The sequence below is a fragment of the Oncorhynchus mykiss genome, chromosome 10, assembly GCF_013265735.2.
Source record: "Oncorhynchus mykiss isolate Arlee chromosome 10, USDA_OmykA_1.1, whole genome shotgun sequence".
Lineage (NCBI taxonomy): Eukaryota > Metazoa > Chordata > Actinopteri > Salmoniformes > Salmonidae > Oncorhynchus > Oncorhynchus mykiss.
The window spans coordinates 45,223,617-45,244,864 of record NC_048574.1 but is presented as its reverse complement, the minus strand read 5'-3'; the positions used below and the strand labels follow the sequence as shown (position 1 = coordinate 45,244,864).

Sequence of the window (21,248 nt, the reverse complement as noted above, 5' to 3'; positions counted from 1 at the left end):
CTGAGCAGAGGCTGAGCAGAGGGTGAGGCTGAGCAGAGGGTGAGGCTGAGCAGAGGGTGAGGCTGAGCAGAGGCTGAGCAGAGGGTGAGGCTGAGCAGAGGCTGAGCAGAGGGTGAGGCTGAGCAGAGGGTGAGGCTGAGCAGAGGGTGAGGCTGAGCAGAGGCTGAGCAGAGGGTGAGGCTGAGCAGAAGGTGAGGCTGAGCAGAGGCTGCCCAGAGAGACAGAGCCCGTGCTGCTGCAGCTCCTTCTTCTAATCCCCTCCCTGTTAAACGCTGCGAGCTGGAGAATGATTAGTCCTGTACTCGGCCTCTCAGGGGTGCCAAGGAGAAGCTGACATATGCTAAACGGATCCTTATCAGCTGCCACTCACAGGGTGTTTGAGCTGTGATTTCCATAAATCAGGAGGAAGTTGAGGAAGTGAGAGAGCTCACACTCTCCTGCTCTCACCGGCAACTCTCTCCCAGTACTGGAAAGGGATGCAGTGTTTGGAGGGGTAGGATGGGCTGGGATGGGGGTGGGGATGCGTTCCTCTAGGAGTCTACCTCACAGCAATGTGGTCCCATGTGGCCCGCTGTATCTAGCCGCTCTTTATAGAGTTGATCAAACAAACGTAAACTCAGTGTGTCCTTGAGGAATAAATTGGCCCATATTTATTGTGTGTGTTTTTTTGGAACACAAGGGGATACTGAGAATCTGGAAAACACACACTAGAGGCAACATTCAAATGTGACTGAATCTGACAAAAGCGTAAACACACGATCATCTTCACACGTCTTGGGACAGACGCGACAAAAGACAAGGCGACTGTAAACAAACCATATTTTCTGAGAGTCGTCGTCTATGTCTAGAGGCCTTACCTGCAGCTGGATTGTGAAATGTCACAGTCCCTTAGAGCCATGGCTGTAGTTAAGAAAGGGCATTCCAGCTTGAGGGATATTCATATTGGAGAAGATGAGCATCATGTCTGAAAAGGTCAGGCCACCTTGTAATCTAGAGTCACCTAGCAACAGCATCCAGACAAGTGGTGGGGTGACACAAGACTCACTCTGGAGATGTTCCAATATTCATCTATTCATCTTCTATATGCAATACATATGTATGTTTATTTAAATGTGTCGACACAGACTTCATGTATGCTCTGTAGCACAGTACAGTATCCACAGTATTTACACTGCATAGTCTATGCCAATATGAAGTACAGTTAAGTGTGTCTGGGTTTTTAGCCCCCCTAACACTCTGATCTACAGAGAATGTCCTGCTGAGAGCCTGGCCACTCCCTCACTCCAGGTTCTCCCCGCCCCTCTGCCCCACAGAGCCCACCCCTAATCCTTGCTTTACCAGCTGTCAGGGCCACATGGCCCCCCAAAACTACCACCACAACCAGCACCAGCAGCCAAGCAGGGACCCCACAACTACAGCAACTGAATTATTCAAAGCTCTTTCCTTGAATGACACCATTCCAAACAATGGCTCGTAGTCCCAGATGCTTTACAATCTGATAGCAGTGGATTAGTGAGTAAAGTATTAAAGTCAATGTGTGTATTCCTCTACACTACTTTTATCAACAATGACAAAAAATGGAGAGTGCCCTCGAGCCAATGGAAAAAACGCTATCATTTCTCTCAGGCAGTGAAAAACATGTGTTTTCATTCCAATATCCAGTCTAAAGAAATAGTGGAGTAACATGACCCAATTACCTAGTCCTAGGCCCAGACGCGTTGCCTTTTAAGGAATTCATTTTCACAGCCTTTTCACAAAGTTGCTAGAGGCACGGCTAAGAGAAGGTGCTATAGATCACCCCCAAGAAGAGAGCTCATATACCGTAGCAGGAACGACACAAACGTCCGACAGTGTATCCTCATTCCGTGGTTGAATGTTGTGGATTTTTGTCGGTGTGATAGGACTCATGTTATGCAAGCCAATAAGAACAACAGAAAATATATGCCTGCCTAATTGTGCAGATAGCAGCTAGGGGTATCACTTCCAGGTTTGACTGCTGAAAATGGGCGCTGTATTTCAAAAAAACAGGTCCCTAATTGGACTATTAATTATAAGTCAGGACCAAATGGTTTCAAATAAAAATTCACCTAGCCACAGTATATAATTCCAATATATCTATACACATCAATACATAGTTAACCACCTTTCTTACCATTTTCCTCTGAGAAACAAAGACTTCAGACATCAGACTAAAGCATTAGGATTTCATGCCAGATAATAGCTGAACACCAGTTCCTTGACTATGACCTTGGTTTTTGTGCCAGATCTGACAAGCAGCAGGAAGCATTCCCCCCAATCCCCACTCTGGAATCTTCTTGTACAACCGCCACGGGGGTTTGTCTTGAATGCATTTATTCCCATATCTCTTTTGGCCCGGAAATGAATGAATGAACAAATGATGAGCCCTGAGGTACCTCTTCTCTGCCTGGACGCCATCCTTACTGTTGCCCCGGGCAACCATGTTAATTCATCTCCACGCACGACTAAAGTAGAGCAATTACTGCATTTTGGCTGAGAGGTGAGATGGGTGGCTAATGTAATCAGGAAGGAGCACAGACATGGGAGGGATCTTACTAGTCTTACCAACACTTGAGACTCACCGCAAATGTTAATGAGGACTCAAAAGAGCATCGCGTTGGAATCAATGATTAAACCGTCACTGATTACAGTCATTATCAGCGATCTGCTCCTATTTCCCCAGAAGAATCCGTCGGTGACAGTCAGATACATGCCTGCTTTTATTACAGGATGCAGCTGTTTCATATGCATCCAGTGCCCCTCGTCCACATGTATCATACTATCAAACTATCATACAAACACATATGTAACTCAAATCGCTTAGCATAAGTCAAAAGGAACAACACTAAACTTTGAGAGAACTTTGTTGGAGTTGTCTTGGGTATTTCGGTCAGCGAGGACAGACTGATTTGGCTAATTGGAAGCCTGTGATACTATTGATCTGCCGGGAGCTGTACGCGGGATCAACCAGCAGGCCGTCTCACCGCTGCTGTATTCTACAGGAGGAGAGGGGCGAGGTGCGACGAGAGACAAAAGAGGGATCTTCTAGCTACAGACCCAAGCAGCCATGCTTAAATCGTTTTGGGCAGCTCTTCAAAGAGCAATTTAACAACATCTCCAGATTCATGATATGATCTGCCTCAGCACACACGGTCCATGATATCGCGAAACAAAGCAAGAGCCATGTGAAATATTAAAGCCCCTAGAACATGGGATATACGCTGCAGCAGAGCAGAGTGCATGCTGTTTCTGCCGCTCTAGGCTTTCTCAGAGGAGAGTGTCAGGGGTAAGAGGAGCAGAGCACCGTCCCCCTGGTGAGGAGAAGCAGAGCAGTGGGCGGGGCTGGCAGTGGGCGGGGCTGGCATGTAGGTGGAAAAGATACGACTCGTTTTTTTGTGTTTTTTTTTTTACAAAACCATACATGTGCATGTACTGTACAACGTCCAACTGAGTTAATATAAAATGGCATCAGAGATGCGAACGATAATAGGGAAAATGGGCAAAAAGAATACTTTGCCAAACAGTTTGGAACATGCAACAATGTTTAAGCTCTCTGCGAGAGGATAAATCCTGTGCCTGATTCCAGGCAGAACCAGTACCTGAGCATGCTCTGCTAACCCTGAGGCCAACCCCCGCTCTACGCCCCCCTCTGCAGAGTCCTCACCGGGATCAATAGTGTGGGCTCTGAAGCCTGCATAAAACAGGACAGTTTTATCCTCCCAAAAACACTGTATTTCCCTCACCACCGCCCGAGTGCAGTTGATAAAGCACTGTGCTACTTTTTCCTATTGATTGTGTGAAAGGTAATACTCTACGTGCTTTAGTCCTTAATGAAGAGTTAAGCAGAATGGATTACTACCTTTCTCAACCAGCCTAAATCACACTAGGCTCCTAATCAACGCATTTGTTTCAGTTATTTTAATTGAAAGGAAAGGCTTTGTGAGCAAATTAATTTCTTATTCCGCCGGTAATTTCTTTGCCAGGGATTATTCTGGGAATAGATCTGCTGCACTACGAAAGAAAAAGACAGATTGATGTAATCCCTCCAGATCTCTGACGAAGTTAATATGAAGATGGTGAAAAACAATGTGAATAGTCTCTCTCTCTCTCTCTCTCTCTCGCTGATTCCCTGACCTGTCAATGTTTTTAATTTGCTGTTTTATACTCTCGTGAATTCAATGGTTTTTACTAGATTACTTGTAGTTTTTCATGTTGTCTGTCTGTAATTGTTTTGTAATGACTTGGTGCTGCCTATCTTGGCCAGGGCTGTCACGGCTGGCTAGGTGTGTAGCGAGGAATCAGGCGCAGAGAGCAGAGAGGCCCAGGGTAAAAGTGCCAAAATGAAATGCCCAAACACGCAGGGCGCAAACACTGACCAACCCAAAACAACGGGTAACAAGGTCCAGAGCACAAACAACACCAACGAATACAACGTGAACATCAAAATAATCCCGCACAACAAAGGGGCGGGTTCCATACGCTAAAATAGGGAGGAGAATCAAGCACACACAAAATAGGAACAGGTGTAACAAATGAGACAAAACTAACCGAAAAGAAAAAGGGATCGGTGGCGGCTAGTAGGCCGGTGACGACGACCGCCGAGCGCCACCCGAACAGGCGGGGGAGCCAACTTCGGCGGGAGTCGTGACAAGGGCGCTCTTGAAAAATATATTTTAATCTCAATGAGCCCTTCCTGGTTAAATAAAGGTTAAATAAATAAAAGGCCTATATTGATTGATATGTCATATTTTCCTGCTGCACTCAATCAATACAACTACAGGGGGCAAAAAACATATGACACTGATCCCATGTCCCATTTATGTCCGCACAGAATACAGATCAGGGAACAACTGAAGGAGAGGACTGGTGTCCAATAAGGTGGTCAGTAACACTGTGTACTTCTCCTCTGATGCCATGTGTCTTTGATACATGTTTTAATGTCAGAACCTAATCCAGACCCGGGCATTAAAAAAGAGATTATTTCACATTACTGTACATCAGCCTTCTCTGGGGGGGAAAACCAGTCAGCTCTCTGACAACTGAAAGAGATTTTTGGTCCCGGAGAGTTTGGGAAGGGTTCAGGCGTGTCAGCAAAGCAGCATTCAGGACACTTTGACCAAAACTAACTTTTTACAATCGCATTTGTTTAAATATATCATCAGTTTACAGGTAGTGTCCCAATATTAGGATATTTGGGAAAATATAGCTATGAAAGGATGGTGGCTCCTATCACAATGGAACAGATACACAACTGTTCAAAAGTTTGGGGTCACTTAGAAATGTCTTTGTTTTTGAAAGAAAAGCACATTTTCTGTCCATTAAAATAACATCAAATTGATCAGAAATACAGTGTAGACATTGTTAATATTGTAGCTGGAAACGGCAGATTTTTTATGGAATATCTACATAGGCGTACAGAGGCCCATTATCAGCAACCATCACTCCTGTGATCCAATGGCACGTTGTGTTAGCTAATCCAAGTTGATCATTTGCAATTATGTTAGCACAGCTGAAAACTGTTTTTCTGATTAAAGAAGCAATAAAACTGGCAACTGGCAGTTGAGTATCTGGAGCATCAGCATTTGTGGGTTCGATTACAGGCTAGAAACAAAACTTTCTTCTGAAACTCGTCAGTCTATTCTTGTTCTGAGAAATGAAGGTTATTCCATGAGAGAAATTGCCAAGAAACTGAAGATCTCGTACAACGCTGTGTACTACTCCCTACATAGAACAGCGCAAAAGGAGTGGGAGGCCCCGGTGCACAACTGAGCAAGAGGACAAGTATATTAGTGTCTACTTTGAGTAACAGATGCCTCATAAGTCCTCAACTGGCAGCTTCATTAAATAGTACCTGCAAAACACCAGTCTCAACGTCAAAAGTGAAGAGGCGACTCCGGGATGATGGCCTTCTAGTCAGAGTTGCAAAGAAAAAGCCATATCTCAGACTGGCCAATAAAAATAAAAGATTAAGATGGGCAAAAGAACACAGACACTGGACAGAGGAAGACTGGAAAAAAAGTGTTATGGACAAACAAATCTAAGTTTTCAGGTGTTGTATATTGTATATTTTTTGTATTGTATATTTTGTTATTGTATGTTTACCATTGTACAGTTCTTTTCAGTGTGTCACACACTTAGGTTCTTTGTGGCACCTTTTTAAGTTGAAAATGATAACCTTAACATAAAGTGGGACATTTGTACGGGGTAAAAGGGATCTTGAAGAAGGAAGACTATCACTCCATTTTGCAATGCCATGACATACCCTGTGGCCGGCGCTTAATTGGAGCCAATGACACAATGACCCAAAGCACAGCTCCAAACTATGCAATAACTATTTATGGAAGAAGCAGTCAGCTGGTATTCTGTCTGTAATGGAGTGGCCAGCACAGTCACCGGATCTATTATAACCCTATTGAGCTGTTGTGGGAGCAGCTTGACCGTATGGTACGTAAAGAAGTGCCCATCAAGCCAATCCAATTTGTGGGAGGTGCTTCAGGAAGCATGGGGTGAAATCTCTTCAGATTACCTCAGCAAATTGACAACTAGAATGCCAAAGGTCTGCAAGGCTGTAATAGCTGCAAATGGAGGATTCTTTGACGAAAGCAAAGTTTGAAGGACACAATTATTATTTCAATTAAAAAACATGATTTATAATCTTGTCAACGTCTTGACTATATTTCCTATTCATTTTGCAACTTTTTTCATGTAATATTTCAGGGAAAACAAGGATATTTCTAAGAGACCCCGAACGGTAGTCTGTGTACCTTGTTTTACAACCTGCTCTCTGCTCCATAAACCCTCCAAACAGCCAGCTGAAATGACCTATTTTTGAATAATAAATGCCCTTATCTATCCCAGCAGTCATTTGTGTATTTTCCAGGGGAAGCTGGCGAGTAGGCCTGTGATATTTTGGTGCGACCGGCGCTTCGAAGCCAGAGAAGAAGAGGAAGTGAATCGGCGGGTTTGGCGGGTTTAGGGATAAGACAGGCCCATGGAAGGGAAGGATTAGCAGGATTTAGAGGCAGCATCGTGGGTGTGCGGCTCACGTCACATAATATACTGTTTCTATCTTAGCCACTGTTCTGAAATGTTATGAGAAACCGTCAAAGCAGAGATGATGACTTTGTGGAAGCTCCACGGGTCATACACACCATAGGTTACTTTGAGGTCAGAGGTAAATACAACGGTTCTCTGGCTTAATGACTATTTCATACCGTATGGGATCTTTTGACGCTTCTGTAATAAGGGTGGCACACCTATGACAAAGGTCAACTAGGTCTCCAAATAAGACACTGACAAGTAATATCGAGACAACAACTTTGGTGAATCAAAGTGTTTACCAGCTCTGTTGACAGCGCATTGCTACAACGTGTACTGTAAGGGAGGGGACTCTGCGGTAAATACGACAAACATATTCTGAAATTCCCATAAGCGGTGAGCTCAATTCAATTCAAACGACGGGAAAATCCGGGGGAAAATAAGGACGCTCCGACATGGATACAGTGCGTTGGTTTTTGAAATGAAAGGCCACTAGAGTAAGGGATGAGAGAAACAAGCCTGGGTACATTCAGCAAACAGACAGTAAACAGAGCAGGGGGGCAAAACCTGGCATGCAGCTAATCAGCAGATTCAGTCTCCTCATATTGTTGGGGGGGAATGGTAAGTGCCACTGGAGGTCGGCTCACAGGCTCGTTGTGGTGGGTTTAGTGCCGTATTAACCATGTTTTTTAGCCGGCTCTCTGGGCGGTTTCTCCCCTGATCCCAGTGTGCAAAGTTGGGCCAACTACTCTAAGTAGAGCACCCTACTTAGTGGGAAAGTGAGCACTGGTTACTATGACTTCGCTCTCAATCAGACATATGAGCCCTTATGTTGGTGTAACACACTAGATTATTCATTACTGCAATGACAGCTGACACAAAGAAAGGTGCGCAGGCACACACACTCACACACACACACACGCACACGCACGCACGCACGCACGCACACACACACACACACACACACACACACACACACACACACACACACACACACACACACACACACACACACACACACACACACACACACACACACGCGCGCGCACACAGAATAATCACTGTTCAGGGAGCATTGAGGTGGATATTGGACCTTCTCTTTTTGTCAGCTTGTAATCGGATAAAGCTGACTGAGGATCCAGAACCTGGGGGGGGGGGGGTGGGGGAGTTTCCCAGGTCATGAGACTTCTAGCCTATTCTGCCCTAACTTGCGTAAAGCATTATTTTTTTCCTAACTGTGTTATCTATCAAATCGAAAAAGTCTAGAGGAGATTTCCTGATTTCCGTGCTGCTCGCCTCTTCCATATAAGGACGCGTAGGTCCTAAGAAGGACACGTAGGTCCTAAGAAGGACACGTAGGTCCTAAGGAGAAACAAACCATGCTCAAATCATTACATTATCATTACTATCTGTCCACTGGTCAGATGATACAACATCACCATGAACCTTTCTTCCTTAAGCACCCACCAGCAAACTGTTAAATGAGGAGATCCCTGCCTGTAAAAGCCCATAATCACCCTGTAACAGATCTCCGATTGGCCCATGCTTGGTGCTTTCAACGGTGTTGAGGGTAGCAGTCAAACAGAAAGGGCAGCCAGATCTTCAAAGTCCTGGGGGCCAGCTGGTGCCTGATGCTCCCGGAGGCCCCCAGGGTCATACATCACAGCCGTGATGCCACTAATGGGCCCCAAATGCTTCTGTGGTTCCACCATGCACACACTGCTGCCTCCATGCTATCTCCATGGAGATGGTCAGGCTGGCCATGTGACTCTGACGGATGTGGCTCTGCTGTTATTGGATTTATTCTGCTCATCCGCCCCAGGTTGTGGTCACTTGTTGATGCGGGCTAGATATGGGGGGGTCGGGCTATGCACCGGATGACTGCTGCAATGTCTGCTCAGTCAGGATGCATTATAACGTGAGCCACGCCCCTTGGTCCGCTCATCCATTTCTCTCTCGCTCAAATCCTGTACCAGCGGGCTGGGTCACATGGAGGGGGGGGGGGGGGACAGGGGGGACAGGGGGGTGAGGAGGAGCTCCTGTAGGTAGCGAGGGCAGCATGTACAGAATGTAAAGAGCGCGCTCAGCATATTATGCTGACGCAGCCATTTGCCACGGATAGCGAGTCCATCACTGCGGAGTAAATTGCCATGACAACCGCCTCCTCTAGCATGCCTTGCCAAACAGCCCCTGAACGGAGGAGCATGCAGACAGGAAAACCATTAGAATCACCAGAGAAAGGCTTTTGACGTGATCAACCTGGGAACGTTTCAAACGTGAAGCATACCTAAATCACACAATCTTGTGAATGTCCACTGTGATTCACTGGCCCAACTGGGAGGGTCTCTACTGTGCTAAGACAATAGCAGCATGACCTTGTACAGGGAACATGAGATTGTATGAGATTGAATTAAGTTCCAATTAGCGTACGCACTTGAGTGTACAAAACATTAAGAACACCTGCTCTTCCCACGACATAGACTGACCAGGTGAACCCGGGTCAAAGCTACGATGCCTTATTGACGTCACCTGTTAAGTTCACTTCAATCAGTGGAGATGACGGGGAGGAGACAGGTTAGAGAAGGATTTTTAAGCCTTGAGACAATTGAGACATGGATTGTGTATGTGTCATTCAGAGGGTGAACGGGCAAGACAAAAGATTTAAGTGTCTTTTAACGGGGTATGGTAGTAGGTGCCAGGCTTCACCGGTTTGTGTCAAGAACTGCAACACTGCTGGGTTTTTCACGCTCAACAGTTTCCTGTGTGTATCAAGAATGGTCCACCACCCAAAGGACATCCAGCCAACTTGAAACGACTTTGGGAAGCATTGGAGTCAACATTGGCCAGCATCCTTTTGGAATGCTTTTGACACCTTGTAGAGTCCAGGCCATGACAAATTGAGGCTGTTCTGAGGGCAAAAGGGGGTGCAGCTCAATATTAGGAAGGTGTTCTTAAGGTGTTCTTAATGTTTTGTACACTCAGTGCCTATTTGTAGGAAATGAGTTGAAAAGACATATGGCCAGGCTCAGCAGCTCAGAACCTTGATGCAATAACGAGCACTGTACAGCGAGCGGGCTGCGATGCAGCGTACTCATTGTGTCCTTGAATGATTATGTGATTCAAAGAAAGACTGAAACGACTGAAGTGAAAGCCACAAAGAATCGGATCGACAATTTGCCGGAACCCGCTGTTATAGGCCAAAGGCAAGCAAAAAAAATGAAATCACCTGTTCTGGGAGAGCCATCTAGTTAAAGGACAGTGCCAGTCAGTGAGTCACTCTACCATGAACACAGCTATTAGGTGGAAATAGGGACAAAATGGCTGCCAGAGAACGAAGTCTCTCCTCCCTGATGTACCCTGTAGAGATGCTGAGGGCGAATGAAGGAATAATTATCCCCTGCAGTGAATATAAAACAGATCCCAATTTGCTGTCTTTTAAACTGGAGAATGCATCCTGTTCCCAATCACCCCGCCCCCCACTCTCCATGGGTCTGAATGCGCAGGAGAAAATGTGGGCGATTTGCTCACTGACAGCGAAGGAGGGGGGGATGCGGCTTGAGGGGCTAGCTTCACACAGACAGTGGTGAAGTCTGCATTCAAGGACACATAGCCATATCATAACATGAAATGAGCTGGTTCTCTCTCTTCTTTCTCTCTCTCTCTCTCTCTCTCTCTCTCTCACACACACACACACACACACTGTCAAATGCTTATGCAATGCACACACACGTACCCAGACAGTGTACAATGAACAATGACCATACAGTACATACATGACAGCTGATATTGAAACACACACACACACACACACACACACACACACACACACACACACACACCACAGGATGTGGTGACTGACAGACCAGGCCACACCAGCTGGGCTCTCTTTGTGCCTTGGATGGGATGTGGTCTCCTAGCAACCAGTCACACCAGCTGTCGGTGAGGAATGGGAAGAGGAGGAACGGTGCAGGATCAGGGAGGGGCTGGCACTGCATGAAGACTCCCCCTACCATACCACCAGCAGCACATCGCTCCTGCCTCGCCTGCAGTCTGCAGCTAGCCTAGCCAGCACTCCTCACCTGCTTCAGCACACAAAGAGCCCTAATACTACACATCTCATTAGTGTTTCGTTACTCCAGAACAGGAAGTGAACCCTGTGTCTGTGCATTACAATGAACCTCAGGCCTGGAGACACATTCTGAGACAGAGACACTTTGATTAGGTTGGTGACGTGAACACGTGGTTGGAGTGTGTGTGTGTGTGAGTGTGTGTGCGTGTGCGTGCATGCGTGTGCGTGTGTGTGTGTGTGTGTGTGTGTGTGTGAGTGTGTGTGCGTGTGTGTGAGTGTGTGTGCGTGCGTGTGTGTGAGTGTGTGTGTGTGTATATGTGTTAGTGCTCCACAATACGGTATCTGAGAGCCATGTGGGTTCAAGAGCGTGCCGGATAATACCCAGATCCAAAGCAAATATGTGGGTTTGACTGAGGTAAAAACAAACCACATATGAAATGTACAATCATATCACATCAAACTGTGCTGTACACATGCCACACGCCAGCATTTCAAATCAGTAGGGAATACATTCTGATCAAAAATGTATAGCGTGCAACAGCTAACAGTTCCTGGAGAGAGAGAGAGAGAGAGAGAGAGAGAGAGAGAGAGAGAGAGAGAGAGAGAGAGAGAGAGAGAGAGAGAGAGAGAGAGAAAGAAAGAGAGAGAGAGAGAGAGAGAAAGAGAGAAAGAGAGAGAGAGAGAAAGAGAGAGAGAGAGAGAGCGTGAGAGAGAGAGAGAGAGAGAGCGAGAGAGAGAAACCAACAGAGAGGGTCTAGTGCCTTCAAGCAGATGATGAACTTTTGACACCGTCTCTCGTTTAGGAAAAACATCCCCATTTTGCATGAACGCTCTCGCCGAGGTTTGGCAGAGCAGATGTGAGGCATATTATTGCTGTACTTCTCGTGCAGGTTTTGTGAGTGGTTTTAGAGGGCCTGGTGTGAGATAGCTTCAGGGTAGGTCAGTGTAATATGCTGATCAGACTCCGTAATGTGAGACTGTTTATGCCTGTTACACGCACACATGCACAAACATATAGTACGCCCAGCATGTTGCCATTCATATCCGTGTGTCAACAGCAACCTTATACCCCTAAAAATACCTAGAGTATAATATGTCCAGCCGTCACAACACTGCCTAGAACAAGTGGATCATTTCATTTGATTTCAATCACTTTTGTTGGAGCTTAGAACCTATTTCTACATCATCTGAGGTTTTTTGTGTGGTGCCCGCCATCGGTTGAGACACAGCATGCTCTTGAATACAGGGTGGGTGTTGTGTTTTGGCTGATAAATGTACTAAAATGGGAATACAATTGACAACAACAAAAAAAGCAGGGGAAACCTGACTTGTCCTCAAAGGCAGAGAAAGAGGGGTATTTCCTAGGTTAGCCTGCTGACTGTGTGATGACTGATACAAACAGACACCAGGGATTAGCAGTCCGTTCAACCACATCAAAAAGGTGGGCCTGAGGAACAGCTGTAGACAATCAGCCTGGCTGGGCCTGGGCTGGGTCTATAGCGCTAAAGCCTAATATAGCCAGGCCTCTAGCAGCACTGGGCGGCGATGGGACAGCCAGGAGAAGAGAAGAGGACAATCTAATGAATAGTGTCCGATGGAATATGACGGGCATAATGGTCTTTTGATTCCAGCAACAATGTGAAATCAAACGATGCCGTCTTCTTCAAATCAAATGACGCTCTACCACTGCCAACACACTTTCGGGCGTGGGTTTAATGAAGTCACGTCTCTATATGTCAGCTCAGCAGGGTTGTTTGTACCTCCCGACGTGTCCTCTGTGTGTCTCTGGGACAGAGCTGGTCAGACCAGGGCTGTGGTTTGCTGCTGAGGTAGAGACACTTTAACCTCTCAGAGGATCCCCTCTCACAATGTCATTACCTCCATATCTTTACGGCTGCTAATTGCTGCACTTCCGAGTGGCTTTCTGGCAGTGTATACAGATGAATGTGCATATTGGCTATTCAAATTTGGATCTGTCTTATGGTGCATCACAACCACTCCTAACAGGCAATGTCCTACTCACGTTTGGGATGTAGAGCTCTTTCCTACCTCGTCTGAGTCATGAAGTACGATGAAACGGGAGAGTCTCTTCACATATTGATTAACATGAACTATATGGGTGTCCACTCCACAGCAGGTCTTTGTAGACCAGAGCAGGCCAGGGAGCCAACGTAGCAAAGGAGATCTCCTGCCTCCCTCTGTCTGCCTTCCATTCTGACTGGGTGATCGATGGGCTGCTTGGTCAGGTCAGGGACGTGTGTGTGTTTGTGTGTGTGTGTGTGTGTGTGTGCGCTCGCCTGTGTGTGTGTGTGTGTGTGTGTGTGTGTGTGTGTGTGTGTGTGTGTGTGTGTGTGTGTGTGTGTGTGTGTGTGTGTGTCTCCACAGGCAGATGAGAGTTGGACTCTGTCAGTGAGTCGCCCATGATCCATGGAACTCAACGTCACGTCCTGGTGCTGCTGTAGAGCGGTTTGGTTTCTCCACTCAGCTTCTACACCACCACCCAAATGGGATGATCAACCTCTGCACAAACGCAATAGAGTTCGGTCCAGTTAAAACCTGACTGTGGTAATATGAGACGTCTTTGGGGTGACATAGCGTGACTTCATTCTCCCGAGTCAACAGTACGCTAGACTTGGGTGATACACTGTACCGCTTATACCGCTTATACCGCTACAGCGTTTAAAAGGGGTGTTTTGAAAATACAGAGAGTATGATCTTCAACCACGTTTTTTGGGGTTGGGGGCCTCGCAGGGGCTGCAAGGGCGTGTGCTACCCCGCTGCGTATAACTAAGTTAAGTATAACTAACAGAAATCTAAAAATGTGTTGAATAAATGACATCCAGCTCAAGGCTCCAGCTATGCATTTGGTTTGCTAACTTGCTAGCTAAGTGGCTAGATGTCAAGATCAAGCTTCTTGGTTAAAGCAGAGACATTCAACCCCCTCCTGGATCAAGGTCCTTGTTGCCTAAATTGTTTAGTGCGTCCCCTAATGTATTAATTTATACTTTAAATAGCGCCCCTTGTGTGCACATTCGGTAATACCGTAAACCCCGGTATGGTACAGAAATGGTATGACGATATGAAAATCTGGATATGTCGTGGAGGGGGGGGAATACTGTCACAAATACTCCTGCTCCATCCCTCCGGCGAGCGACATCGCCGGTCTACTAACCACCGGTCCTGGCAACTATAATTACGCACACCTGGTCATCATTTACTCCGTGATTACTCCCTCGTTATTTAGCCCTCAGTTGACATCAGTCATTAGGTAGTATTGTTCTCCCCCACATTCTGTACGCTTCTCATGTATGTTCATCGGTATCGTTTCTTTACTAAACTCACCTTCTGCACCTGCTTCCTGACTCCCAGCGTACATGTTGCAGGATACCGCCCCAACCTTACAGTACACAGTAGCAATGTCATTGCTTTAGGGCTACAGGCAACAAACAAATGAGCTTTTGTTGTATCTATTTTAAAACACTGTTTGCTACCCACAGAACGTATCAGCATTTCTAGGGAAACATTGCATGATTATTTCCATATGTATCGCAGTGGTTGCTTCTGTTTCCTTTGATGCTGAATGTGGTTGGGGTGAATGAGGGCTTTGTCCTGACCACAGTGGCCTGCTATGTTGTGGCCTTGCTTTAATCCTTCTCTTACTCCAGTTCGCATGTTCCCTAGAGCCTCAATAGAGAATACATTCTTAGAAAAAGGGTTTCAAAAGGGTTCTTCGGCTCTCCCTTTTAGGTTCCAGGTAAAACTCTTTTGGGTTCCATGTAGAACCCTCTGTGGAAAGGGTTTTACATGGAACCCGAAAGGACTCTACCTGGGTTTTCCTATGGGGCCAGCCGAATAACCCTTTTAGGTTCTAGACTGGGACTACATTATAGGTCTTTGTCAGTGACAGATATCGACAGTGACAGAACTAAACACAAGAGACTTCTTAGGTATGTTTTTCATTCAAAGTTCGTTTTAGATGTTTGTATAATGACTTGGCGGTAGTAGTGCTGAATGTGACCTTAGTCTGACATCTGTTGACATACTGGAGGTCCCCTCCCTCTGGAAAGAGCAGAGGATCACACCATCTTCCAGACGAACAGGGTCATCTACTCCACCAACATCATGACCAGCTGGCGCAACTGGGTACGGCCATGGAGGAGGTCCTCCGCATTCTCCACTGCCTCGACACCACCAGCGAGGCTCTCTATACCCCTAACAGAGGGCCTCCTACCACGGGTCATCACAGTGAGCCAGTCCCCCAGCCTACCCAGCCGTCCGCCTAGATCAGCAATGCCCAACTGTCTCTTCCGGAGAAGCATGACGGTAGACCATCAAAATGCCGTGGCTTCCTACTCTAGTGCTACCTCTATTTCGCCTATCAGACGGGAGCCCCACCACCAAGCGGTCCAAGGGTGCCACAGTCATTTCCCTGCTGACCGGGCGGGCGTTGGGAGTGGGTTACGGCCATCTGGGAGAAAGGAGAGGAGGAGCTGGGTTCCAATGAGAGGTTCATGGCTCTGTTCAGGGTGGTCTTCGACCATCCTCCAGAAGGCAGAGAGGGAGGTGAGCGACTTCTCCAACTCCAGCAGGGTGCCCAGACCGCTGCGGAGTGCACCCTCACCTTTCGGACTGTGGCAGCCTCCAGCGGATGGAAAGAGCCGGCGCTCCGCACTCTATTCCGGAGAGAACTGCGCGAGGAGGTCCAGACAGAGTTGGCGTGTCGGGATGACAACCTATTCTTGGACGCACTCATCACGCTGGCCATTTGTCTGGATAACCTTCTTTGGGAGCGCCAGTGCCCACCTCGCCACTCACCTCCCTCCTTTGGCTGGCCTGAGGCAGAGCCTGAACCCATGGAGGTGGGGCCACACACCACTCCGCGGTAGAGCGGCGTCGCTGGAGACAGCTGGGGCTCCCTATTGTGGCCAGGAGGGGCACCAGCTTCAGCGGTATCCGGTTCGTCCTAACCCGTGGTCCACTCGAGCAGAGGGGCGAACCCGTGATTATTCCATCATCATCGTTTCCCACCAAACCCTTTCGGTTCCCATTTCACTGGCAGGCTGTCCCTCAGGTGTTGTCTCTACAGCTCTAGTGGACTTCGGTGCCGCAAGGAATTTAATCGACCAGACACTCGGCTCCTCCCTGAACATAAATTCTAACTGTCCAAGCCCTGGATAAGTGACCATTGGGTTCCGGCACAATAACGTACATCTCAGCACCACTCATCCTCACCGTGGGACCCGTGCACCAGGAAAGCCTTCCCTTCCTTATCATCGCTGCACCTGTACACAAAGTCATCCTCTGTCTCCCATGGATTCAACTTCATAACCCCACCATCTCCTGATCGAGGATGAGAATGACCACCTGGGGACCAGGATGCCGGAGGACCTGCTTCTTGTACCCTGCGGTTCCACGTCGGTGGAGGATCCTGTGAGTGTCCTTCAGCCCATCAATCTGTCATCCCGTATCGTTGGCCCCGTGTTTTGAGACGTAGATGTGGACATCCGCCAGGTTCTGGAGAGGGAACCCGCTCCTGCTACCTGCCCTCCAGAACGCATCTACAACCCCATGGGGGTGAGAGATCGGCTGTTGACCTGGGCACACACATTCCTCACCGCTGGACACCCAGGTATCACCCGCATCATCCAACCCCTCTCCGATAAATACTGGTGGCCCACCTTGGCGCAGGCCGTTGCCCACAATATCAACTCATGTTACGTATGTTCCCAATAAAAATCTCCCCTACACGCTCCAGCAGGGAAACTACTTCCTGTTCCCGTGCCTTAGCGGCCTTGGTCATATCTGTCCATAGACTTTGTAACTGATCTCCCCCTTTCTGATGGTTTTACCACTATTATGATTGTTGACAGATTCTCTAAACCCTGCCGTTTTATCCCTCTCTCTGGTCTACCTACTGCTCTCCAGGTCGCTGAGGCACTATTCCAGCAGGTCTTCCGGCACTATGGCCTTCCGGAGGACATCGTTTCCGATCGTGGTCCCCAATTCACAATGCAGGTCTGGAAAGCCTTTATGGAGAAACCAGGGGCCACGGTCAGCCTCACATCCGGGTACCAGCCTCAGTCCAATGGGCAGGTGGAGAGGACCAACCAGAAGCTGGGGAGGTTCCTAAGGAATCACTGCCAGGACCGGCAGGGGGAGTGGGCCGTGTTTCTTCCCTGTGCGGAATATGCCCAGAACTCACTTCGTCACTCCTCCACCGGTCTGACTCCCTTCCAGTGCGTCCTGGGATATCAGCAGGCCCTGGCTCCATAGACTTCAAGCCAGGCCGAAGCCCCTGCAGTGGTTGAGTGGTTTCAGCACGCTGTCCGTCGTCAAAAGGATCAGGCGGACCACCACAGCAGTGAGGCTCCATCCTCCATTCCATCCTGGTGATTGTGTCTGGCTCTACACCAGGAACCTGTTTGTGGGGCCCTTTAAGGTCCTCTGAAGGTTCAATGAGGTAACCTATCGCATAAAACTCCACACCAACTACTGGAACTCACCCTCCTTTCATGTTTCCCTCTTCAGACCGGTGGTTCCTGGTCCCCTGGCTGATGCCTTCCCACTCGACACACCTCCTATATTGTCCCTCCCCGACTCCCGACATTGTGGGGGTTGGCTCCAGTACCTGGTGGACTGGGAGGGGCACGGTCCTGAGGAGCGCTCTTGTGTCCCGGTGGCAGACATCCTGGACCCAAACATCATCCGGGATTTCCATCTCTGCCCTCCGTACCGGCCTGCTCCTCGCCCTCGGGGCTGTCCTCCTTGCCGACGTTGTCCTGCGCCTTGACCCGCACTTCGGGGGGGAGGGGGGTACTGTCATGCCTACTCCTACTCCCTCCCTCCGGTGATCGACGTCGGCGGTCCACTAACCATCGGTCCTGGCAACAATTATTACACAATCTGTTCCCCATCATTACGCACACCTGGTCATTATTTACTCCGTGATTACTCCCCCTCAGTTGACATCAGTCATTAGGTAGTATTGTTTTCCCTCACATTCTGTACGCTTCTCATGTTTGTTCATCGGTATCGTTTCTTTATTAAACCCTTCTGCACCTGCTTCCTGACTCCTAGCGTTTTGTTACAGGATACCTACCACCCAAACCTTACAGTACACAGTAGCAATATTATTGCTTCAGGGATACAGGCAACAAACAACTCAGCTTTTGTTGTGTCTATTTTGAAACACTGTTTGCTACCCACAGACCTTATCAGCATTTATAGGGAAACATTTGCATGATTATTTCCATATGTATTGGAAGTCAGTTAAGAACATATTTGAAATTACAATGACAGCCTACCACAGCCAAACCAGACAATGCTGGGTCAATTGTGCGCCGCCCTATGGGACTCCCAATGACCGCCGGTTGTGATACAGCCTGGAATTGAACCAGGGTCTGTAGTGACACCTCTAGCACTGAGATGCAGTGCCTTAGACCGCTGTGCCACTCAGAAACCCAGGTCTCGCAGTGGTTGCTTCTGTTTCCTTTGATGCTGAATGAAGATAATCGTCGCTGTGGTTGGGGTGAATGAGGGCTTTGTCCTGACCACAGTGGCCTGCTATGTTGTGGCCTTTTTTTAATCCTTCGCTTACTCCAGTTCGCATGTTCCCTAGAGCCTCAATAGAGAATACATTCTTAGAAAAGGGTTCTTCGGCTCTCCCTTTTTGGGTAATGTTTGGTAGATATACTGATCAATGAGATTCCAACCTATTTGCACCCACTCGGAAAGACAGCCAAAAGTTTGTTGAATTCCCAATGTGTTATCACTATGCTTTCAACCATCTTCCAATGGAAAATGAATGTACGATTATTTTCTTCTTTTCTTTAGTTGTCATCAAAATGTGTTAGTTTCACTGAGCTTTCAAAGCACACCAAAGGTCAAATGGGAATACAATGTCATATATTTGGTTCATTCACAAAACAACTTAATGTGTTATCACTGTACTTCATCTAATAGAAGAACCAAATGACCTGGATTGCATTTGAGATTACATTGAAAAGTACATGTACAAGTGATCAATGCAGTTTTAGAATCCGCACAGATTGTTACAGCAATTGTGAAGATCTCCACAGACCTGTGACGACGTATGCACGCTATGTTGAACATGCATGCTTTACATGATGAAATACTAATCGCGAACGTCGTTTTATCATGTGTTATGTGTGTGACCAAAGTATGGCGAGTAGGTCTACTGTGTAGCCTAGGAATAATATGTTTATGTTCGTACTTTTTTTAACCATTTATTTAAGAGGATCACGACAGAAATACGTTTTCACACGTTTTTTTGTGTGTCGTCCTCGATGATTGTAAAATGCATTATCCATATGTGTGGTTGTATTGTGTTTCAAATGGTAGAATAAATCATTCCTATCTATCTATAACATCCACACTTTCTATAATTACAGTGCCTTGCGAAAGTATTCGGCCCCCTTGAACTTTGCGACCTTTTGCCACATTTCAGGCTTCAAACATAAAGATATAAAACTGTATTTTTTTGTGAAGAATCAACAACAAGTGGGACACAATCATGAAGTGGAACGACATTTATTGGATATTTCAAACTTTTTTAACAAATCAAAAACTGAAAAATTGGGCGTGCAAAATGATTCAGCCCCCTTAAGTTAATACTTTGTAGCGCCACCTTTTGCTGCGATTACAGCTGTAAGTCGCTTGGGGTATGTCTCTATCAGTTTTGCACATCGAGAGACTGACATTTTTTCCCATTCCTCCTTGCAAAACAGCTCGAGTTCAGTGATGTTGGATGGAGAGCATTTGTGAACAGCAGTTTTCAGTTCTTTCCACTGATTCTCGATTGGATTCAGGTCTGGACTTTGACTTGGCCATTCTAACACCTGGATATGTTTATTTTTGAACCATTCCATTGTAGATTTTGCTTTATGTTTTGGATCATTGTCTTGTTGGAAGACAAATCTCCGTCCCAGTCTCAGGTCTTTTGCAGACTCCATCAGGTTTTCTTCCAGAATGGTCCTGTATTTGGCTCCATCCATCTTCCCATCAATTTGAACCATCTTCCCTGTCCCTGCTGAAGAAAAGCAGGCCCAAACCATGATGCTGCCACCACCATGTTTGACAGTGGGGATGGTGTGTTCAGCTGTGTTGCTTTTACGCCAAACATAACGTTTTGCATTGTTGCCAAAAAGTTCAATTTTGGTTTCATCTGACCAGAGCACCTTCTTCCACATGTTTGGTGTGTCTCCCAGGTGGCTTGTGGCAAACTTTAAACGACACTTTTTATGGATATCTTTAAGAAATGGCTTTCTTCTTGCCACTCTTCCATAAAGGCCAGATTTGTGCAATATACGACTGATTGTTGTCCTATGGACAGAGTCTCCCACCTCAGCTGTAGATCTCTGCAGTTCATCCAGAGTGATCATGGGCCTCTTGGCTGCATCTCTGATCAGTCTTCTCCTTGTATGAGCTGAAAGTTTAGAGGGACGGCCAGGTCTTGGTAGATTTGCAGTGGTCTGATACTCCTTCCATTTCAATATTATCGCTTGCACAGTGCTCCTTGGGAGGTTTAAAGCTTGAGAAATCTTTTTGTATCCAAATCCGGCTTTAAACTTCTTCACAACAGTATCTCGGACCTGCCTGGTGTGTTCCTTGTTCTTCATGATGCTCTCTGCGCTTTTAACGGACCTCTGAGACTATCACAGTGCAGGTACATTTATACGGAGACTTGATTACACACAGGTGGATTGTATTTATCATCATTAGTCATTTAGGTCAACATTGGATCATTCAGAGATCCTCACTGAACTTCTGGAGAGAGTTTGCTGCACTGAAAGTAAAGGGGCTGAATAATTTTGCACGCCCAATTTTTCAGTTTTTGATTTGTTAAAAAAGTTTGAAATATCCAATAAATGTCGTTCCACTTCATGATTGTGTCCCACTTGTTGTTGATTCTTCACAAAAAAATACAGTTTTATATCTTTATGTTTGAAGCCTGAAATGTGGCAAAAGATCGCAAAGTTCAAGGGGGCTGAATACTTTCGCAAGGCACTGTATATAAGGAGACATTTATTATTAAAGTAACCCAAAAATGTGGCCATGGACGAGACAGCTGGAGATGGAATCAACTCTCCAGTAGGTGCTGCCC

At 46.8% G+C, this 21,248-nt stretch overlaps 1 protein-coding gene across 2 annotated transcripts in view; it reads right to left on the bottom strand.

Annotated features, from left to right (window-relative positions):
* Positions 1-21,248, bottom strand: part of LOC110534029 (neuronal migration protein doublecortin) — a 76,287-nt gene that overhangs the window by 32,106 nt on the left and 22,933 nt on the right. The gene's annotated exons all lie outside the window — the stretch shown is intronic.